The 21,178-nt window shown below is 41.4% G+C and overlaps 1 long non-coding RNA gene across 1 annotated transcript; it reads right to left on the reverse strand.

Annotated features, from left to right (window-relative positions):
* Positions 1-10,702: 10,702 nt before the first annotated feature.
* On the reverse strand, positions 10,703-17,427 carry LOC144698259 (uncharacterized). The gene is made up of 2 exons (XR_013580475.1): positions 17,299-17,427; positions 10,703-10,840 (listed from the first exon to the last, which is right to left on the reverse strand). It is a non-coding gene; the product is annotated as an uncharacterized LOC144698259 (long non-coding RNA).
* Between the last annotated feature and the right edge of the window lie 3,751 nt (positions 17,428-21,178).

Consider the following 21,178-nt stretch of genomic DNA (forward strand, 5'->3'; position numbering starts at 1 on the left):
TAGCAAGTTACAACCGCGCCATTCAAATGACAGGCGATGTCCATCTGCAACAAGGGAGAATCTAGCCATCAATCATTATCAATGGCATTACCATCGCAGAATGGGGGTTAACATTGACCGGACATTGAACTGGAATAGGTTAATAAATACTTTGACTTCAAGAACCTAATCCCAGGCTAGGAATCCTGAGACGGGAAACTCACCTCCTGACTCCCCAAAGTCTGTCCACCAATCTACAAAGCACAAATCAGGAGTGTGATTGGATAGTCTCCACTGGCCTGAATGAGTGCAGCTCCCACTGCACTCAGGAAGCTGAAGACTATCCAGGCAAAGCCCCCCACTTAATTAGCATCACATCCACGAACATGTACCCCCTACAGCACGGTAGCAGCTGTGTGCACCATCTACTAAATGCACTGCAGGAATGCAACAAGGCTCCTTCGACAGCACCTTACAAGCACATAAGCTGCGGGTTTACCTACACCACATGGACTACAGAGGTTCCAGAAAGCCGCTCAACAGCTGAAGGGCAATTAGGAATGGGCAATAACTGCTGCCCCAGCCAGCGAAACCCACTTCCCGTGAATGAAAATTAAATGCCAGTGCATCCACTGTCTCTTTTAGGCACCCAGGTTATGAGCCATCAGGCCCTGGGAACTTGTCGGACTTCCGCTTTTTTTCCTTCAGTAATTTTTCTGTTGATATGAATTACCTTAATTTATTCACTCTTATAAGCACTTATGTCAACCAATATTTCTGGTGAGCATCTTGTGATTTACATAGTGAAGCTGCACACAACCTATCTGTTCAGTATCTCTGCCATTTCATCATTCCCCGTAACAATTTCCCCTGACAAATGTAAGTGCTTACTGCAGCTACTTTCATTTTTTATAACTTGTGAAAGTTTTTACAATCTGTTTTTATGCTTCTGTCAAATTTGCTCTGAAATTGAATGTTTTCCCTCCTTTTTAACAACTTTCGGCTGATCCCTTCATGCTTTGTAATACAATCTCAATCCTCAGCCTTGCTCCTACTCTTTGCAACATTATAAGTTTTCCTTTTTAATCTGATGCTATCTTAACTTCCTGAGTAACACTCGGATGTGATTTTCCTTGCTGGGTTTTTGGTTTTTCAATAGAATGAATTTTGTCGAAAAATCTGAATTGTTCCTTGAAATGGTTCCCACTGTTTATTTACTACCATAGCTGTAATTCTATTTCCCCAACCACACTTACTCAGCCCTCTCCTCATTCCTAAAGAATTGGTTTTGTTTAAATTGAATATTACTGTTTGGTCGAATATGTCGCTCTCATGCTTAACGTGGAAGTTAAATGCATTACGATCACGAGCTCCCAGCAGATCTTCAACGAGATTACTAGTTAACTGTCTCGTTATCCGCAAAGCATTGTTCCAAGAAATACTGATCTTCTTGACGACAAGCGTCTTGTCACTTTGTTATGCCCTTTTTTACGATGATTAACGTTCCTCAGTTTTATTAAATTGCCTTTGTAACACGTTCCAATAATTTCTTGTTTAATGCTCTGTGCAACTGTTAGGTTCCCCTAGTGGATGTATAAGCTACTCCCTCCAGCGTTTACTGACTCTCCTTGTCCAAAATATTCTCCTAACCAGTTTCCACTGCATGATCATCTGATCCAAGGCCCTTGCTCACTAAGGTCCTTATGTCATCATTTACTATCAGTCCCCCTTAGCAAGTCAGTCTGCATTTTAGAAATATTGCGTAGCCTGGAATATTTATTTCACAACCTTGCTCACAGTGCAGCCATGTTTCTGTATTAAAGGACAGCTGTTAATCATTTATCTCGATTTGTGACAATAGTTCATCGAATTATCGTATTGTGGGTGTTTTATTGCATTCTGATAAGGATAATTTAATTTCATGTTGGCTACTATTGCCTGAATGTTATTTTTTCACTTTCTGATGTAGGATTACTGTTCAACTCTTCGCACATTCCTGATCCGCTCTGCTGGTTTTTAGTTTGTCCCATTGCCTTGAGTTTTATCTTCATATTTCTATAGCTCCCTTCACATAGACCCTGCTCCCACCCGACATTTGATGATCTACCAGGAGCCCTATACAGTTCACCATGACACTGCCACCAGCCCTGTTTCAGCACAGCCTGTGCCAATTGAACAATCCTGTCTTTATTGGGTGCTTATGCCGCTACCCCATGAATTGAGACCCCTTATTCACACACCATTCTTTGAGCCAGGAGATGAATCCTCTATTCTGTTTTAACCTATGCTAATATTATGTCGGTTAGATTGGCTTTGATGTTCTGCATTTCAATTTCGATCCTAACTGATCTCTTAGAAGAATATGATTCCTAATTCTATCAAACTAAATGGATCTCCCCGTTTCCCCACCCCCCCATCGCCAGCACTTCACCTTTGCCTGAAGCCACGAGCTCCTGTCCCTCCCCCTGGGTTCTGGCTGTCATACGAACATGAGAACAAGGAGCAGGAGTAGGTTATTCGGCCTCTCGAAATTGCTGCGCCAATCAATAAGACCATGACTTATCTGATAGTAAACTCAAAACTGAATCCCGCCTACCCGAGATTGCCTATCACCCCCATGGTTACCGAGTATCTATCCACCTTATCCTTTAAAATATTCAAATACTCTGCTTCTAACACCTTTACCAGAAGAGAGTTCCAAAGACGCATGACCCTTTGGGGGAAAATAATAATCGCTTCATCTCCATTTGAAATGGCGACTCCTTATTTCTTAACAGATACCTTGAGTTATAGGTTCTCCTACAAGAGGAAACAACCTCTTAACATACACCCTGTCAAGACCTCTCAGGACCGTCTATGTTTCAGCGAAGTCGCCTCTTACTCTTCTAAACTTCAGCAGTTACAAGCGTAGCCTTTCCAACATACCCTCATTATACAACCAGCCAATTCCATGTAATAGCCTGGTAAGCCTTCCCTGAACTGCTTCCAACACATGTACGTCCTTCCTCAAAAAAAAAACGTGATTAACACTGTGCATAGGATTCCTGGTGTGGTGTCACTAGTGTCCTGTATAACTGAAACTCTTTCGAGTTGTCAACAGTCACAGATTGCTACTCTTTCGAGTAGAATCACAGTTCTTGGTTTTTCCAGGAGTGGGACATGAACCCACAACCCTCTGATTCAAAGGCGGGGGCGCTATGGACTGAGCCACAGCTGACACCTCCTGTATAACTGAAGCATAACCTCCCCACTTATGTGATCAATTCCCTCCCAATTAATGATAACATTCTATTAGTTTTCCTAATTACTTGATGTGTGGCATGCTAGCCTTTTGTGATTCATGCATTATGGCACCCAGATCACTCTGCACCTCAAAGTTCTACAGTCTCTCAACATTTAGATAATGTTCCTCTCTTTTATTCTTCCTTAAAAAATGGAGAATTTCACATTTTCCCACATTATGCTACATTTGCCAGATCTTCTCCCTCTCAGTTAACCTATTTGTATTTTGTAGCCTCCTTGTGTCCTCTTCACAACTGTGTTTCTGATCTAACTTTGCAGCATCAGCATATTTGACAGCATTCCCACCCATCACTTCATCGAAGTCATTTATATACATTATATACAGTTGAAGTCCCAAGACTGATCCCTGTGGCACAACACTTATTACATCCTGCAAAGCTAAAAAGGCCCATTTATGCCTCCTCTCTGCTTCCCGTTAGCAAGTCAATCTTCTACCCATGTCAGTATGTTATCCCTTATACCATGAGAGATTTTATTTTACGCAATAACATCTGATCTGGCACTTTATCAAATGCCTTATGCAAATCTAAATACATTATATTCACCAGTTCCCCTACATCGACAGCACATGTTACTCTCTCGAATAATAAGCACAACCTTCTGAGCTTCAAGCCGCAGCTGCAAATGACAGCGTCTACACCTAACTGTACTTTGCTCTGGCAGTACTACATTTCTTTCCACTACCCCAGTCCGCTGCCCCTTACCACCCCCACACACATTGAATGCTATCCTGCACCCTGGTACCATCCTCAGTTTGTTCTGCAAACTGCAGTCTTTCTGCTCATTCAAATAGGTTGCAAGCAAGTCGGTCTCTTGGGCAAATCCAAGTTCTCAGAACCCAGCATCAGTTTCCACGGAATCCTGATCCCTGCCTACCTCACAGTCATAACCCGCTGTCTCTGGTATTTGAAGGACTGTAACTTTCTACCTGACCTAAAGGGGTGAGAGTGCCTCCTGGAACACAATGCCTGGATAGCGATCCCCCTCACTGACACTACACAAAGTCTGGGACTCTGGCTGCTCTTTGTTGTGGAGTGCCTTTAAGGAGCATATCTAAAACTACTATACACCATCAGAGAGATTGTGATGTATATGCTCAGTTAATCATCACGCCGAAGATATGAGCACCTCGAGCGACAGGACCTGTCAACGGACTTGCAGTGATTGGTGCATGTGGTTTCACCCCCTGAAATAAAAGAGCCCACATAATTGTGTTTCCAATCTTCTTGGTTGAGCTCTCTGTGTACCGCAGAAACCACAAAATTGCTCAACAGATCAAAGGCGAAGTCACTTGCCTCAGATTTAGTTTTTTGGGATTGCAATCATTCCACAGATTCTGACGTTTTTTAGTTACGGCACGCCAGCATCGCTGTCATGTATGAATAATCTTATTTAATTAAAATATTAATTAGGTACTAATTGATACAGCTAAACTAATAGCAAGTTATGCCCCATTGCTTTTTCGCAAAAATAACCTATCAGCTACTGAAGGTCCCAGAATGGTACAAAAAGGGCACCTTTTGCACCGATTTCCCACTTACACCAAATTCCCAAATTGGCATTTGTTCCTCGTCGCAGGCAAGCCTTGTCATCTCACTTTGTCATCTCACTCTGTACACTTCTCTCTCGAGAGAGAGTAGATGGCTCAAACCAAGAAACAAATGCTAAGTCTGCTTTCTGCGATAGTAAATAACATCTATTCAGGTAGCCACTTTCAGTTGGCTGACTGATAACTGAACGTGGCATAGACGTTTCTGTTAATTAGGTTTCTTAACCAGCATGCCTAGGTTTCATATCAGGGTGTGATTGCTAATCTAAATTCTATCTTGCGAAACACTTTCCAGAAAGATTCCTGTTGTATGGCACCTACCCCCGTGCTATTTGGGATTGATTTCCAACACATCTTGCAACTTTAAACTGGGCATTCATGAGGCAATGTGGACCATCAGCAGCAGTGGAATTCTATTCAACCACAATCTACAACCTCGAGGCCTGGCAAATATCCCACTGCGCCACTGCCATCAAATCAGTGGATCCACTCTGGTTGAATGAAGAGTTGAGGAATGCATGGCTTGGGCAGAATCAGGCAGGCATAAAATTGAGGTGTCAACATGGCAAAGTGAGAACACATGATACTTGATAGGCAAAGAGTAGAAACAGCATGTGAGCGAGAGATGTAAGTGATCACGCAACAAACATATCATATTGAAGGTCTGCAGTCCTGCCACATCCAGTCATAAAAGGGCTTGGATAAGTCAAAAACTAACAAGACGATGAGAATCCATAAATATCCTCATCATCAATAATGGGCGAGCCCAGAACATCAGTGCAAAAGATAATGCTGAGTAATCTGCAACAATCTTCAGCCAGAAATGTACAGCGGATGCTTGTTCTCCCGCTGCTCTTGAGGTCAGCAGCATCAGAAGAGCCAGTCATCAGCCAATTCGATTCAACGCACTTCATGAAGAAACTGCTGAAGGCGCTCGAAACTGCAAAGGTTTCGGGCCCTGACAACATTCCAGCAATCGTGCTGAAGTCTTGTCCTCCGTAATTAGCTGTACCCGGCAGCCAAGCTGTTCCAGTGTATTTGCAACAGTGGCATATACCCTGCAAAGTAGAACGTTGCTAAATTTTAGCATGTGCACAAAAAGAAGGGACAAATCTAACATGGCCAATTACCCCGCCATCAGTTTACTCTTGGTTATCAACAAACTGATGGGAGGTGTTTTCAACAGTGTCATAAGGAGGCGCTCACTGACGCTCAGTTTGGGTTGCATCATCGCTACTCAGCTCTGAATGTCATTACATTCTTGATCCAAATATGAACTAGAATTTAACTCAAGAGGTGAGGTGAGAGTGACTGCTGTTGCCATCAGGGCATCATTGACCGAGTGTTGTATTAAGGAGCCGTAAAAACAAACTGGAATCAATGGTGAGAGTCATACTTAGCACAAAAGAAGATCATTGTAATTTTTGAAGGTCAAACATCTTAGTCCCAGGATTTTCCTGCAGGAGTTCTTCAGGGTAGTGATCTCGGCTCAAAGATCTTCCGCTGCTTCATCAATGACCTTCCTTCCATCATAAGGTCAGAAGTGGTGATGTTAGCTGATGATTGTAAAAGGTTCAACATCAATATCCGCACCACAGATACTGAAGCAGCTCCTGACCTTGTGCAGCAAGACAATATCTGGACTTGGGCTGATAAGGTGAAACTAACATTCGTTCGATACCATTATTAGGCAATGGTCATCTCCAATGTGAGAGAATCTAATCATTTCCGTCTGACAATCAATGACATAGCTATCACCGAATCCCCCCAATATCAACATTGTGGGGATTACTATTGGACTGAAACTGAATTGTACCATCCAGATGAATAATTTGGCGAAAATAGCAGTTTACAGGCTAGGAATTCTGCAGTGAGAAACTCACCTCATTACCCCCCAAGAACTGACCACGATCTACGAGGCACAAGTCAGGAGTGTGATGGAAAATTGTCCACTTGCCAGATGAATGCAGCTCCAACAGCACTCAGGAAACTCGGCAAAATCCAGGAAATGGTGCCCCCTTCAATGGCACCTTATCCACCGCCTTAAACATTTAGTCCCTCCATTAGCAAGAGGTAGTGACAACAGTATGTACCACACAAAATGAACTTCAGCAACTCACCAAGCCTCCATCGACAGCACGATCCAAGCCCGTGATCTCTGCCACCTTGAAGGACAAAGGCTATAGATGAATTGGAACACCACTGACTGCAAGTTCCCCTCCAAACCACACGCCACCCTGACTTGGAAATATGTCGCCGTTCCATCAATGCTGCCGGCCCAAAGCCCTCTAACTGCCTTCCTGACATAAATGTTTTTACACATAAACCACGTGGGCCGCAGCATTTCATTAAGGCGACGCATCAACACCTTTCAAGTGAAATTAGGGATGGTCAATAGTAACTGGCGTAACCAGAGGCGCCAACTTGCCATGAATAAATCAATAATTCTCAGCTGCCCCAAATTCGGGAATAAGCTCTCATTCCTTGTTGCATAACAGCCTATTCGTCTCAAGCCATGTTCCCACAGAACGCATTAAATTAAACTAACTATATTGAATCATAAGTGTCACTTCAGTAAATTGTTGATTGTTAATTCAACAAAATAATTATCAGAACATAGATGCTAAGAGTGAATACACAATACCGAAGAATATATGTGGGCCGTGCTTAAATATCTGACATGCTGCTGAATAATTAGACCAAATAAATGGCCTGGATTATTTCCCAAGTTCTCTTCATCCACCCAAGCCTATGTTTCTCTAGTCAATTAAATAGCTGCATTAATAAATGGGGGTTAATAAGCTGATTGTTCAATTGAATTGCATCTCTCGTTATTTCTATTATTGATGTTTTATATTAATGATATTTACGGGTGAGTTTCATTAACATAATCATTGGAGCAAACGGAAACTTGAACAAAGTGTATAGGGCAAAACAAGCATTAGAAATAAAGGCGGGACACTCAGTTTTTAAACAAAAAATAACAACGGAGAGCTTCAGCATCATACAACTTATTTTATTATATTCTAAACCTTTGCGTGTACAGAGAATAAAATAGTGACTAAATAATAACACTGTAGCAACATTTAAAACAAATGAATATTAAATGTATTGTTGAGAACATGCAATCTCCACACGACTACCAATGGGCATAAGTTCCCAATATTTCTAACATTTCATTTAGACAAATCACTGCAAATATTGCCATTACAGATAAAGTCAACAAAAGATCTTGAGGCAATGCGGAACAATGAAGTTAAGGTACAAATCAACCATGATCTAACTGAATGAAAAAACACCTATCCATATATATTATACTTGTCACTCAATTTACGTCTTAATTGTTGAGAACATCAAATATCAATGTTTCTATCTGAAATTGTATAATGCAGAGAATGCACCTTATAGATTTGGGCAAGGATGTTTTATGGAAAGGGCTGGGGAATTGCAAGCATTACGCCCTTGTTCAAAAAAGGATGTAAGAATAAGCCCAGTAATTACAGACCAGTCAGCTTAACTTCAGCAGTGGGTAAGATTCTAGAAAAAAAAATATTACGGATAGAATTAGCAGTCACATGCAAACATAATGGTTGATAAGCCAGAGCCAGCATGGATTTTTCGGGGGGAAATCGTGTTTAACGAACTTGCTGGATTTGTTTGAAGAGGCAACAGAAAAGGTCAATAAAGGTAATGCTGCTGAAGTGGTGTACATGGACTTTCAAAAGGCATTTGATACAGTGCCAAACAACAGACATGTGAGAAAAGCTATTGCTCATGGAATAAAAGGGGCAGCAACAACATCGATGCAAAATTATCTGAAGAAAATAGGAGGCAGAGACTAATGGTCAATGGATATTTTACTGGCTGGAGGGAGGTTTGCAGTGGAGTTCTCCAGGGGTCGGCATTGGGACCCTTGCTTGTCCTGATATATGTTAATGGTCTAGATCTTGATTTGCAGGGGAGAATTTGAACGCTTGCGGATGTTACTCAGCTTGGGAGTGTTGTAAACAGCGAGGAGGACAGTGCATAACTCCAAGAGGACATCGCCAAGTTGATAGACTGGGGAGGTAGGTGGCAGATGAAGTTCAATGCGAAGAAGTGTGAAGTGTTGTATTTTATAGGATGAACATGTACTGACAGTCTAAAATAAGGGATAAAATTGTAAAGAGGGTGCAGGAGCAGAAAGACCTGGGGTGTGTTTGTGCATAGATAATTGAATGTGGCAGGACAGGTGGAGAGAGCAGTTAATAAAGCAGATCGTATACTGGGCTTTGTTACTTGGGGCATAATGTTCAAGAGCATGGAGGTGAGCTGATTTTATGTACGACACTCGCTAGGCCTCAGCTGGAGTATTGTGTATAGTTCTGGCTGCAACATTATATGAAGGATGTAAACACAATGGGGAGAGTGCAGAAGAGGTTTACCAGAATGGTTCCACGGATGAGAATCTTCAGCTATGTGGAAAGATTGAAGAGGTTGAGACTGTTCTCCTTGGAGAGATGAAGGCTAAGAGGGGATTTGATAGAGATGATCAAAATCACGAGGAACCTCAATAGATTAGATAAGGAGAATTTGTTGCCGGTCGTTAAAGGATAAAGAATGAGAGGACACAGACTTAAAGTGATTTACAAATGAAACAAATGCGACGTGAGAGGAAACGCTTTCACACAACAGTGGTTCAGGTCTGGAAAACGCTGCCTGGAGGTATGGAGGAGGCAGGTTCAATGGAGGTTCAAGAGGGCATTGGATATTTGTTTGAATAGAAACAATGCGCAGGGGTACGGGGTAAATGCAGGACAATGACATTAGGTCGTTATGCACATTTGGGTAGCCGGTGCAGGCACGATGGGCCGAATAGCCTCCTTCTGTGCCATTATCATTTTGTGATTCTGTGATATAGGTTCTCCCTTCTTGTGCCCTTATCGGATTTTCTTCAAACATGTTAAAAATTTGGCCAGAAATAGATCTTCAGAGGAATTGATTTGGAGGCATCAGGGATCTCAGAGCAACAATCCTCCAGAGGAATTCACAAGCATGTGTTGAAACAAGGGCTTTGTGTTTAAACATATGTTTCAGGAATATGTGTAGCTAAGAAGCAGTCAGGTCCGCCCTTAGTTTCCATTGGGTCTCTACAAGTATGTAAGCCCGTGCGACTGTGCCAGAAATCAATGTCTGTGTTACTCGCATGATGCTGGTAAGCGAAGATGCAATGCTGTGCTCCTCTGGGGGCTGTATGTGAGATATGCACAAAACTTTTTGAAAATTTGCTCAGTTACGTAGCACTAATTAAATAATTTCCACATTCAGCTATGGTCTATTAACAATTCTGGAACAAATGCCAGTAGAGAAAGTCTTTCCTTAACAAAATGGGATTATCAATATAAGCGATGAACAGATGAATGCTTACTATTGCCGCAGATCTTGTTTCCACGATGTATTTTTGGTATTATTCACATGTGTGTTTTCATTTCCTAAAGGGAATGCCTGGACCTTCTGTAACAGCTGGCGAGCCTTAAATCTTCCTAGGACAAGGGCAGGTTCGACAAGCATGGTGGATTGTCTGCGAACTTACGGACGTGGTAAGGGCGTTTTTCTTGTTAATTTTCCAATTCAAATTGTCATGAAATAATTAACAAATGCCTGAAACAGGAAACAAATCTACTATTTCATAAGTTGTACGAACATATAACAGCATTCAATGTTTTCTTCTCAATTTATTTGAATTGATTCTGTGGTATTTGCCGAACATAATGGGTTGTTGTAATGATGCATAATTCTATTTAGCACTCTTGCTTAACAAAGGAAGTGTTAATTTATGAGCTAATAGTAGTATATTAAGCAGTGTTGCCATGGATTGGCTGAGACTATGCAGCAACCACAAGGTGAAGTGGTGCAATGGAGCAGCTGCTAACGCTGATAGAGTGAGACAATCCGGCCCCAAGAGATCTTCGCCAACAAGCTTTGAATATAAAGCTGAAGTTCCCTCTGGTCAAGCAGCTGCTATTTCACCTGCAGTGAAAAAAAGTATAGCATTAAAACCCAGTGAGTAACGTAATGAGAAAGATGATGTGCAATTCAATTGAAAAGTCCAGTGTATACTATGGATAACTATCGTGAAAGATAAGGAGCTTTCTGGGCTTCGGTAATTACCCCCCACAATCAACATTCAGAACCCTAAGTGCAGATAATCTCACTTGTCATGTGTCTTCTCGATCTTATAAATGAAAAGTGAATTATTTGTTACCTGATTTTAAATACCCAACAATAATTATACAATTTTCAGAAACAAATGTGGCGATACTTGTGAATCATTGCTTTACCCCTAGCACACCTAACGTACTCCATCTGCAGTTCCTATGATCTGAACATTGCATTCCAAATGAGATTTGTACAATGGACTTTAAAAAAAAATGCTGCTTACTCAATATGTTTGGAGCAGAAAAAGGCCATCGCATTCGTATTTTTATCACCCGCTAGCTTTCAATGGAATATTGACCTGGACAACAATTTTTTTTATTCGTGTGTATCTGTTCAGAACTTTCCCATTTCAACATTATTACCGTTGGCGATCCCTACACACAAAAAGCCGGTCCTCACATGATTTTCATGTGCACATAAATTGTCATTCATTTACCCGCAAGTTAAATTAAACTGCTTTCTATTGTAATGCCATGTTCTGTTCAAAGTCTAATGCACACTCTCGGTTAGTATTGTCAGTGATCGTATATGTGCTTTCCTCTGTTCCTTCAAATTCCTTCGAATTGTTTTGCAGTACGATCTCACAAGGTGAATAAGTGTATGCATTTTCCATTTTAATATCATGGATCATGACGTATCATTTAGAAAATACGTTGATGTTGCATGGACAATATTGTAGCTAAATGGTTAAACCTACTGCAGTTTTGGGAGGAGAGAAGTGCAGTTGGTTGAAGTATAGATTGCTATCGACAGCATTGTCAGAGAGGATGGGCATGCTGAAAAAATCATTGTTTTTATTTTTTGTTTGTAATCACTACCTAATAAGCGAATGTTCACAATCTACATTCCAAATGTGCAGTTAGGAATTTATAACGCCATGGAGGAAATAAGGACTGAGAAAATGACTTTGGAATGTGAACTGAATAATATCCTAGCTCTAATTATCCTTTGCTTTGTACATGTGAAAGCAGTACTTGCTCCCGAAACTCCCTGTGCAATGCCACAGATTTTCTAGTGTGTGTGTGTATGTGTGTGTGTGTGTGTGTGCATGAGAGAAATATTATTACGTACATACAGATATAAACAGATAGATGACAGGCTGGGAGATGGTTAGTCGGAAAGAGAGATGGAAAACTAGAGAGATGAGTGAAACATATCAAGTGTGAGAAAGAAACAAAGAAAAAATGTTCACACTTGAAGGTGTAAGTTTTCAGATTTTGATGTTTAGTAACTTGTTTAATTTCAGACATGCCTGTTGTCTCCAACTTTGTATCAATGTGTTTCTCTCCTACTGGATTATACGGAGGGGTCTAAAACCAAGTGCAATCTATGGAATAAGTCATTATTCAAAATGACAGATAAATAAGTAGATAGACAGTTGGAAAATTATTGTATATAAGAGACAGAAATATTAATAAAAAGGAAGAATCGCATTTATGGGGCGCTATTACCACCTCAGAACGTCCAGCGCGCTTTCTGACTAGTGAAATCCTCCTGAGCTGTAATCAGTTTTGTAATGCAGGAAACGTGGCAGGCGATTTCCACACAGCAATCTACCAGAAAGCTCAATGTGATAATGACCAGATAATCTCCTTTTCATGATGTTGATTGAGTGATAGGGGTTTACCAGAGCATTGGGGAGAAATTCTCTGCCCTTCTTTGAAATAATGTCATAGGATCGTTTGCTTCCGTCTGAGGAAGCAAACGGGACTTCGGTTTACGGTCCCACGGTAGAGGACATCAAAGTTTCTCTGATCAAAATTCATAAATAAACATCATGTTTCCAACATGAATAAAATAATAAAAATGAGTAAGGTGCAAAGGAAGTCAAACAACTCGTGTATATTAATCTAGGAGCAGCTGGAGTTACTGCGGGCCTGAGAATCTCCTGAAGTGCATTAATCCCAGCAGGTTGTCATCCTGCCGATCCAGTGTTCAGGAGGTTAGTAAGTGGCTGGCCATCCGATAGTTTAAGGACAGGCTCACAGTGCAGGAATCCTACAGGATTGTTACATATTCAAATCGGTTTGCAGGGTTTTGAGTAGAGCTGTGTAGTAATCATCCACGGCACTATGGGCCAGATTGAAACACTTTGGTGAATCACAAAGTGAAGGATTGCAATTCCTTAGGGAAGTCCGGGGTAATGGCCGCCGCTTCTGCCACCACCAACATGAGGTTCGCTTTACCTCAATTGTGCCAAAGTCAGTAACATCACTGAGTGGATGAAGAAGATTTTGAGAAGGGAAGGAAAACGACTAAACGTCACGGCCCATGTTCAACCAATGATATAGGTAGGGAAAGGATTGAGGTACGACCGAAATAGTTTCAGCACCTAGAGCACAACCTGCATGTTGGCAATCTCTCGATTATTCCCAGTGCTACAGGACAGTTAGTGCAAGAGCAGCAACATAAACCAGGTTTATGCGCGAGTGGCGAAACTGTTCAGAAGATGCTTCAAAATACGGGGCCAGTGGTGCCATTTGAGGGCTTGCTGGGACCTGAACAAGATGGACGCCTTGCACACAAAAAGGACTGGAAACAATGCAGTCGCAGGAATATTAACCAAATCGTGGTGGAGGCTTCAAATGAGTATGGCAGAGAAGGCGCACCCCCCACCCAGCAGATGAAGAACTGGAGGGCAGAGAAAAGTTGCAGAGAACTTAAAGAAACAAACTGGATTTCATTGAAGAACAGCTCCGAGTTAGAAGGGTTAATGCAGGGGGAATTGCAAAACAATCCAAGATCACATTGTGTCCATGTGTGTTAATTCCCGGTAAATGTTAATTAACATCATTGGGTTGCAGCCACGCGAGGCCACATAGCATCATGTTGTAACCGCAATAACGGAGACCTAGGTGACATGAGGGAAGACATCGCAATTTTGAAATCATGTCGACAATGTTTTGAGGAAAGATGAGCAAGGAAAAAAAAGGAGGGAGGGTGGCACATTTATCAAATATATTTTTTAAGCACGAGAAAGTGTTGGTCTACTTGAGAGTTCAAACACGGAATTTGTTTCAGTAGAACTGATGAATAGCAGAAAAACTAATAGGTGCTAGGTGTATACTATGGACCACAACATCGTGGGGAGGAAATGGAGGAGCAAAACTACAGGAACATCACAGAAATTCAGCATAGTGGCGATAGGGGGCAACATTTCTTATACGTGGCTGAAAGAAACAGTATCAAACAAATATACATGGAGGAACTCCTGCAATGTGGATAAGATAGTTCTCATGGTCACTGTGTTTTACACCCCCAGCAAGGAAGGAAACAGTGGCGGATCTAGCTCTAAGGAATTAAGTGAAGCATGTAGCAGACGGAGATATTATGGGAAGCTAATGATAATATCATTATGTTTAAAGTACATATGGATTCTAGAAGGACTAATCATATGTGAAAATATTCAACGGAGGTGGCGTTAATTTCGGTGAATGGAAAGGTGATGTGCTCCAGATGGATTGAAATGAAAGAATGTAAGCAAAACACTAAATGAACAAGAGGAGGCTCTCTGAGTGGTAATAGTTTGGTTACACAAAACACACAAAGGTAGAGCTAAGAGCTTAAATAAAAATGGCAAAGAGCATTTGACAATAGACTATCCGGTAACAGAGAGGTGAGTCTAAACCACTGTTCTAAACATGTAAAGAGAAAACGTGTAGCCAAAGTAAGGGTCAGTCGAATAGAAAGCGAAAGTTAACTCTGTTCTGGAGGCAGAGGGAGCGGCTTAGGGGCTAAGTTAATACTTTGCATATGTATTGAGGGAAGAAGATAACGCTGCAAATGTCACAGTCAGGAGGTGGCACTGGAAAGAACAAACCGAGAGGAGAAACACAGATGCAAGGGAAGAAGTTAATGTTCTGCCAGTGCGCAAAGTGAACAATTCACCCAGCTGAATGGGACGCATCCGAAACGGATTAATGAAGTACAGATTACAATTACAGATAGTCTGGACACAACGTTCCACTTCTGCTTTGATATGGTTTAAATCACAGGGGAATGGAAGCTTATCAATGACACACCCTGTCCAAAAAAAAGGATAACATTATGCCATTGACCTACACGCCAGCTCCCCTCGCCCCAGAGGTGGGGAATATTCCAGGAACCATAGATCAGTATTGCCTCCAGTTCTGAGCTCTACCCTTCAGGCTTTAAAGGCTTAGCGACAGCAGCAATGAGAATTACTGGAATGGCACCAGAAATAAAACATTCAGTTATGTGGAGGCACTGGAAAACCTGGGACATTGGAATAGAAACGATTATGAGTAGATTTTAGTAAATAATGGAAAGAGCTTCCAGTGTTAGAATTGTCGAATAAATGTCTCTGGAAGGGGGGCCTCGGAATCGGGATGTAAATTTTCTGCGATGCTTGTAAACGGTTTGAGAAGACGGAATAGAGAGCCGTACGCCTAAGTTTGATGACAATGATAACTTAAGCAGCACAGCAAAGAGTAGAAAGTCGCAAACGGTCTTCTACAATTAAATCAATGGGGGATTGGGGTAGGCTCTGCACAATGATAGGTAAAGTTCCCTCTGGGAACGTGAGGTCATCTAGTCTGCAATTAAGAAAGATAGACGATTGTTATTTTCTAACAATGAGACGATTGAAACTATAGAACATCTCGTATAATTAGCTTTCCAACTACGGAAATCCTTATAGTTAGTGGGAAAGGAATACAAATAGTTAAAGAAGCAAATGGATAGTTGGCTTTAACCCTGGGCATGGGGTAGGTGGAATACAAAGGGGTAGATGTCTTGTCTCAGTTGTACTAAGCTCTCGTTACTATGTTCAGTTCTGGGAAGCCCATATCAGGAAGTGAGTGCAGGGGTGGAACAGAGATTCACGGGAACGACATCGGTCATACAACGGTTAAAAATATGCCCGCATGATCTTCACAATCGGCTTGTGTTGCTTTGAAGATTACAGGGTGATCTAATTGAGCATCTTAAATAATTACTTGACATGGCTGTTAATATAGAAATAATTTAAAAACAAAAAATCTACCGTACGACAACAATGCGGAAAAAACCTTAAAAGTAGAGTTAGGTATTTCAGGGACGATTCGAGGGAACACTTCTTTACACATTGGCTGGACGCAATCTAAGACTCTCCCCTCTGCCCAAATGAAAATAAGAATGTTGAGGTTGGATGCCAATTTAAATGCTTACAGCTGCATTTGACAGACCTTTGTTAGTTAGGCATATTAATAAACATAAAGGCAAGGTGTGCTTAATTGGCTAAAGCACAGATCAGCCACAATCTGAATGAAAGGCGGAGCAGGGTGAGCACCCAGCTGTCAAACTTCCCTTTGTATTCTTCTTGACAGAATCTTTCCACTTCGGTTTAATTCTAACCTTAACTGTAGTCATTTGCTAAAATTGAATCCCACATCTATAGTTTATTTTTCTATGATTGTGGATTTTTGTGCCCACCGACCTTCGTTTTGTATCATTTGCTTATCGATTTAAAAGCGAACATTTTCTCCATTCCTTCCGTAGTCAATTCCCTTCTCACCTGTTAACAATGTTCCTGTTTGGTAATATTCCATAGTCAATGTTTGTTTTCATCTCTCCAACGGCCAAATCACCTCCTATCCTTCCATAGTCACTGTTTTCCTCGTTTCTCCACAGTGATCCATTTCCCATCATTTCATAGGTTACACTTTCCTAATCATTTCACAGTGATTAACCTCACATACTTGTGAGCTAGTGCTTTCCTCAACTCGCACTGTATTCCACCTCCCAGCACTCATAATAAATTATTTTCTCATCTATTCACATTGATCCTTCTCCCATCAATCTGCAACCAATACTTTCTTCATCTCTTTACAGTGATCCAGGTTTACATGCAAACCCTTTCTCTCAGAGAAAATTTCTCGTGACTTCAGAAACCTCATGCTCAATGCTTCACGGGATTTGCCATCACATCACCAACTGTGTCGGATCATTAAAGATCACTAAAGATCCAGAATCTAGAAACAATGCATCTTTTTATGTTTATTGACATATTCTCCTCCTTAACGTGGCAATAATATTACTATGCATTAAGTCTTCTCCTCAATCTTCGTATTAGGGAGGCTAATAAAATATGTCGCTTAATTAGATGGAAATTACTAATGAAACTAAACCTGACGCTGTGGGAAAGGTTGAAATTATGCAAATATTGAAATGTTTAGTTCTTCATCTGTATCTTTGCTATATCTCGGGAAGAAACTCAATTGCTGAATAAACTTACACATTTTCCCGATACTATTGTGAGCCATCATTACCTTAAGGAATGTCACGTACGAGCTGTATATCATACTTAGAATGAACAAAGTGACGAAAGCGACAACTGTTGATGCAGTGCCTACATCCTCATCGAAATTTTCTAATCCGTCTTCCTCCACCAAATCGTCCAGACCTTCCATTATTTGGGGACGTTCTAGAATAAATTAACGGAGTGTGTTATAAATGAGATCAGGTTGAATATAGACTAGATATAACAAAAAGGCGGCAGCTGGCAGGGGTATGCAGCATTGGAAGTCAAAGTAACTGAACATGAAAAGACCATAAGTCGATCCAAGTAACTTTCCGAAAACATGAGGATGCAGGTTGGGTGCTGACAATCGTGGTCATACAGGGCCCCTAGGACAGAGGAGTTATTTTAAATGATAATGTGTGCATCATTTGCACTTTTCCACGAAAAATGATCAATCAGATGTGATTGAAGTATATTTTTACTCTTTTAGCAGCCGATAACATCAAAATAATCAAAAATATATTTAGAAGGCGAACTCGGCCCCTATCTGAAGGGTGGACTCAGGCTCGAATCACTTGCAGTTCACAGGCTAAACTAACCTAAGAGATCATCAGGAAAATTGGGGCGGAGTCAAATTTCAGCTCAAGATTGAGCTGTGCCTGATCGGCGCAGTTTATGTTCGCCTCTCAGGAGTTATTGACATTTTACAGCAAAGGTCACTCGTCGGTACAAACAAATGATTCCGCAGCATTTAAACCGGTTAACGTGCATAAATGTTGACAGTATAATCTGAACAGCGGCGTTAGTCTTTATCCAATGTCATCAGATTTTGTTATCGATGACGTCAGCATTGCCGTATCGTCATCTTTGCTACGACTATCGCGATATATTATGGTTACAATTCTCTGTTTACTCCGTTACAAAGGTCCTGTGAATTCTGTAATACATTGTATCGTATATTTCCCTATGGCAGTTACAGCATTATGTCATAGTAACGCCACAGGGATGGTTACCCTGTGGGGTAGAACTGTGAGCGCCTGGATTAGAAAGGACGTTAACAATTCCCTCAATCCCCTGAATGTGTCACTACTATCAACTCTCTAATTCTGCAAGCTGTGCCATGGTGCTTGTCCTGGCCGATATTTCGATTTGTATTGAGTGCAGGTGGCTTAAGTGAATGCAGAAGCATCGAAATTTTGAGTACCTGCACCACAACAGAATAAACATTGTCATATTGTATTGAATTCACCGTTCTCATCAAATGCTAGCTTCCCCTCTATAGGAGTTGAATGAACTGACAGGCCTCGTTTTCTAGACAGCTAATCAAGACCTTCCAATTTTACAATTCGAAAGCGAGTGCCGATCTTACAATACCTACTCTATCTTGAATTATACCAGGCCATGTGCCCTTCATATATATGAGCTGATGATGCATTGTAGGATCAGGCGATCTACAGAAACATCTGTACTAGAGTAAGGCCAGCTGTTTAAGTTGTTTAACCGGACTCGAGTCAACGCAGCTGAATAGTATCGAGATAATTCAAAGACTGACATTGTGCAAGACACGGATATAAGTTCTGTTCACTAACCTATTGCACTTGAACGTGTGCCAAGTAGGGGATATTAATTGTAATATACACAGCTTCACCAAACACTCTGCGGGTAGATGGGCCGAATGGCCTCATTCTTTTCCTGGATAACTGCCACTCTATGAGCTTTCAACATAGATAGCAGCCAGACCCTATAGAAGACTGCTTCCTTCACTCAGCGAGATGTTTTCCAGCATGGAGAGATTCCATAACACATAAAAGAGCAGCTCTAACTATTGGTGGTTCAGAAACTCAGCAACATTTGCTTAACTCTGGGTCAGTCAGTCATGTCAGGTACATCAAGACAGTCACCTGGACATATATTCTCTGACTTGACGATGCATACATTTTTCCATGACATGGCTGATATTTCAGAGCAACAATGGATGAAGTATTGTACTCCTGCTATGTTTCTCATCTAGCAAACCAAGTATAACAGAAAGTTATGCCAGAATGCACTGTCCAGAAGGTGAACTGTGCAATTATCCCTGGTTGACATGTTTTTATTTTGCCCATTGAAACTTTAATGGGTCTTTTTCAGATTGTGAGGATGTTTCTGGGCTGCCTGATAAGGCGACCTACCAACAAACTCTCCGATCTGCACCTTTAATTTTAGTGTGTTTTTCAACAGGGCGCAATGAGTAGCGGCCTGATGCACGTAAGCAAGGGGTAAGAAAAAACAGCGCAACTATTGATGACAAGAATGCGACCAGTTGATTTACTGCAGACTGAGATTCTCTTTGAAAAATCAGTTCTTGGTGCCTCTGCTTTGCATTGGACGTACGGACAGATTCTATGTTAAATTATGTGAGTTGAGCAAGGTTGATGATGGTGGCAACAAAGTCATACCCTGCTTCGTAGATCACATTTCACTGATTCAGGATTTCCCAAATACTTCACAGGGAAATAATAATACTTCTTCAATAATTTAAATTCTTTAGTGTTTGAGTCCGCACCAAGTTAAACTAAAAAAACACCCCTAAAGAAAACAAAAGGAGCAAATAGGAAGCCAGTATAAACAATGCTGCTTCTGGACATAATAGAGATAACAGACTCTGGAAGATATCACTGCTCATGCAATTCTCCTTGGAGTCTTCAACATGCGCCTGAACTGTCGGATCGGGTCAAAAATAAGTCTCTCAAATGGAACACAGCAGCACTGAGACTTCAGCACCCATCAGACTGTTCGACTGCATTATGAGCCTCGATCAAGTGCCAGAATTGTGGAAAGATTAACCCATAACCTTCTGATTCAGAAGCCAGGGAAATGTTAATGATATCCGCTGTGATTAAAAATAAATATACGGGGATAATTTCAAAGTCAATGCTTATCTCCGAATGCGATCTTTGGAAATTATACATATCGATCGTTCATTGCACAACAACATCAAGTTGCCGTTTTGCAGCACGATAAACGTGGGGAAAAGCCTCGAGGTGCTTAAGAGGAGCAAAATCAGACAGCACCTGATGCCAAGTCAAGTAAGATCCAATCAGGTCAAGTAACCAAATCTTTGTGAAATAACGTTGCTTTAATGCGCTGCTTGAAGTAGCAGAGCTAGGTTAAAGTAGCGCACAGGTTTAGTGATGCATTTGCAAAGCTTAATGTTTGGGCAGCTGACGTCCCATATTCTATAAGTGATATGCGGAGCTTGTGGCATAACGTTGATGTCAGTGAGCAAGCAATAGTGGAAATCACCTTAGTAATGGTGACCACGAAATTACCACCGACTGCTGTAAACCAGATGTGCTTCACTAATGCGCCTGACGGAAGGAAATCTGAAACCCTTACATGGTCCGGCCTACATGTGACTCAAGGACTACACCAGTTCCGTTGACATTAAACTGCCCTCCAGCATGGCTTAGAAAACATCAGCTCATGGGCAATACGGCAACAAGTGCTGGCCTTGCCAGCGACATCCCAAAGAAAATTGAGCATGCACACGAGATCTGAATTGGAGGCACGTGGAGATCCGGGAGGGCAGGCTGACTGGGGCAATAGCCAGCATAAAGTTTTCTGCTTGGTCGGTAACATGTTAAACGTTTTAAACATTTTTCTCTTCACTCCCGACGCACAGTGGCAACAGTGTGACCCATCTACAAGAAACCCTCCAGCCACTCCCTAACGCTACTTTGACAGCACTTTCCAAACGCGGAACCACTACAATCTAGAAAGAAAAGGACAATAGATGCATGGGAACACCACCATCTGAGAACGCTCCTCCAAGTTGCACACCATCTTTACTTGCCACTAAATCACCATTCCATCATTATATCTGGGTCAAAATCCTGTAATCCCTTACAGTATTGTGCGCGTCATAC

This window comes from Cetorhinus maximus, chromosome 23 (genome assembly GCF_964194155.1).
Source record: "Cetorhinus maximus chromosome 23, sCetMax3.hap1.1, whole genome shotgun sequence".
NCBI classification, from domain to species: Eukaryota; Metazoa; Chordata; class Chondrichthyes; order Lamniformes; family Cetorhinidae; genus Cetorhinus; species Cetorhinus maximus.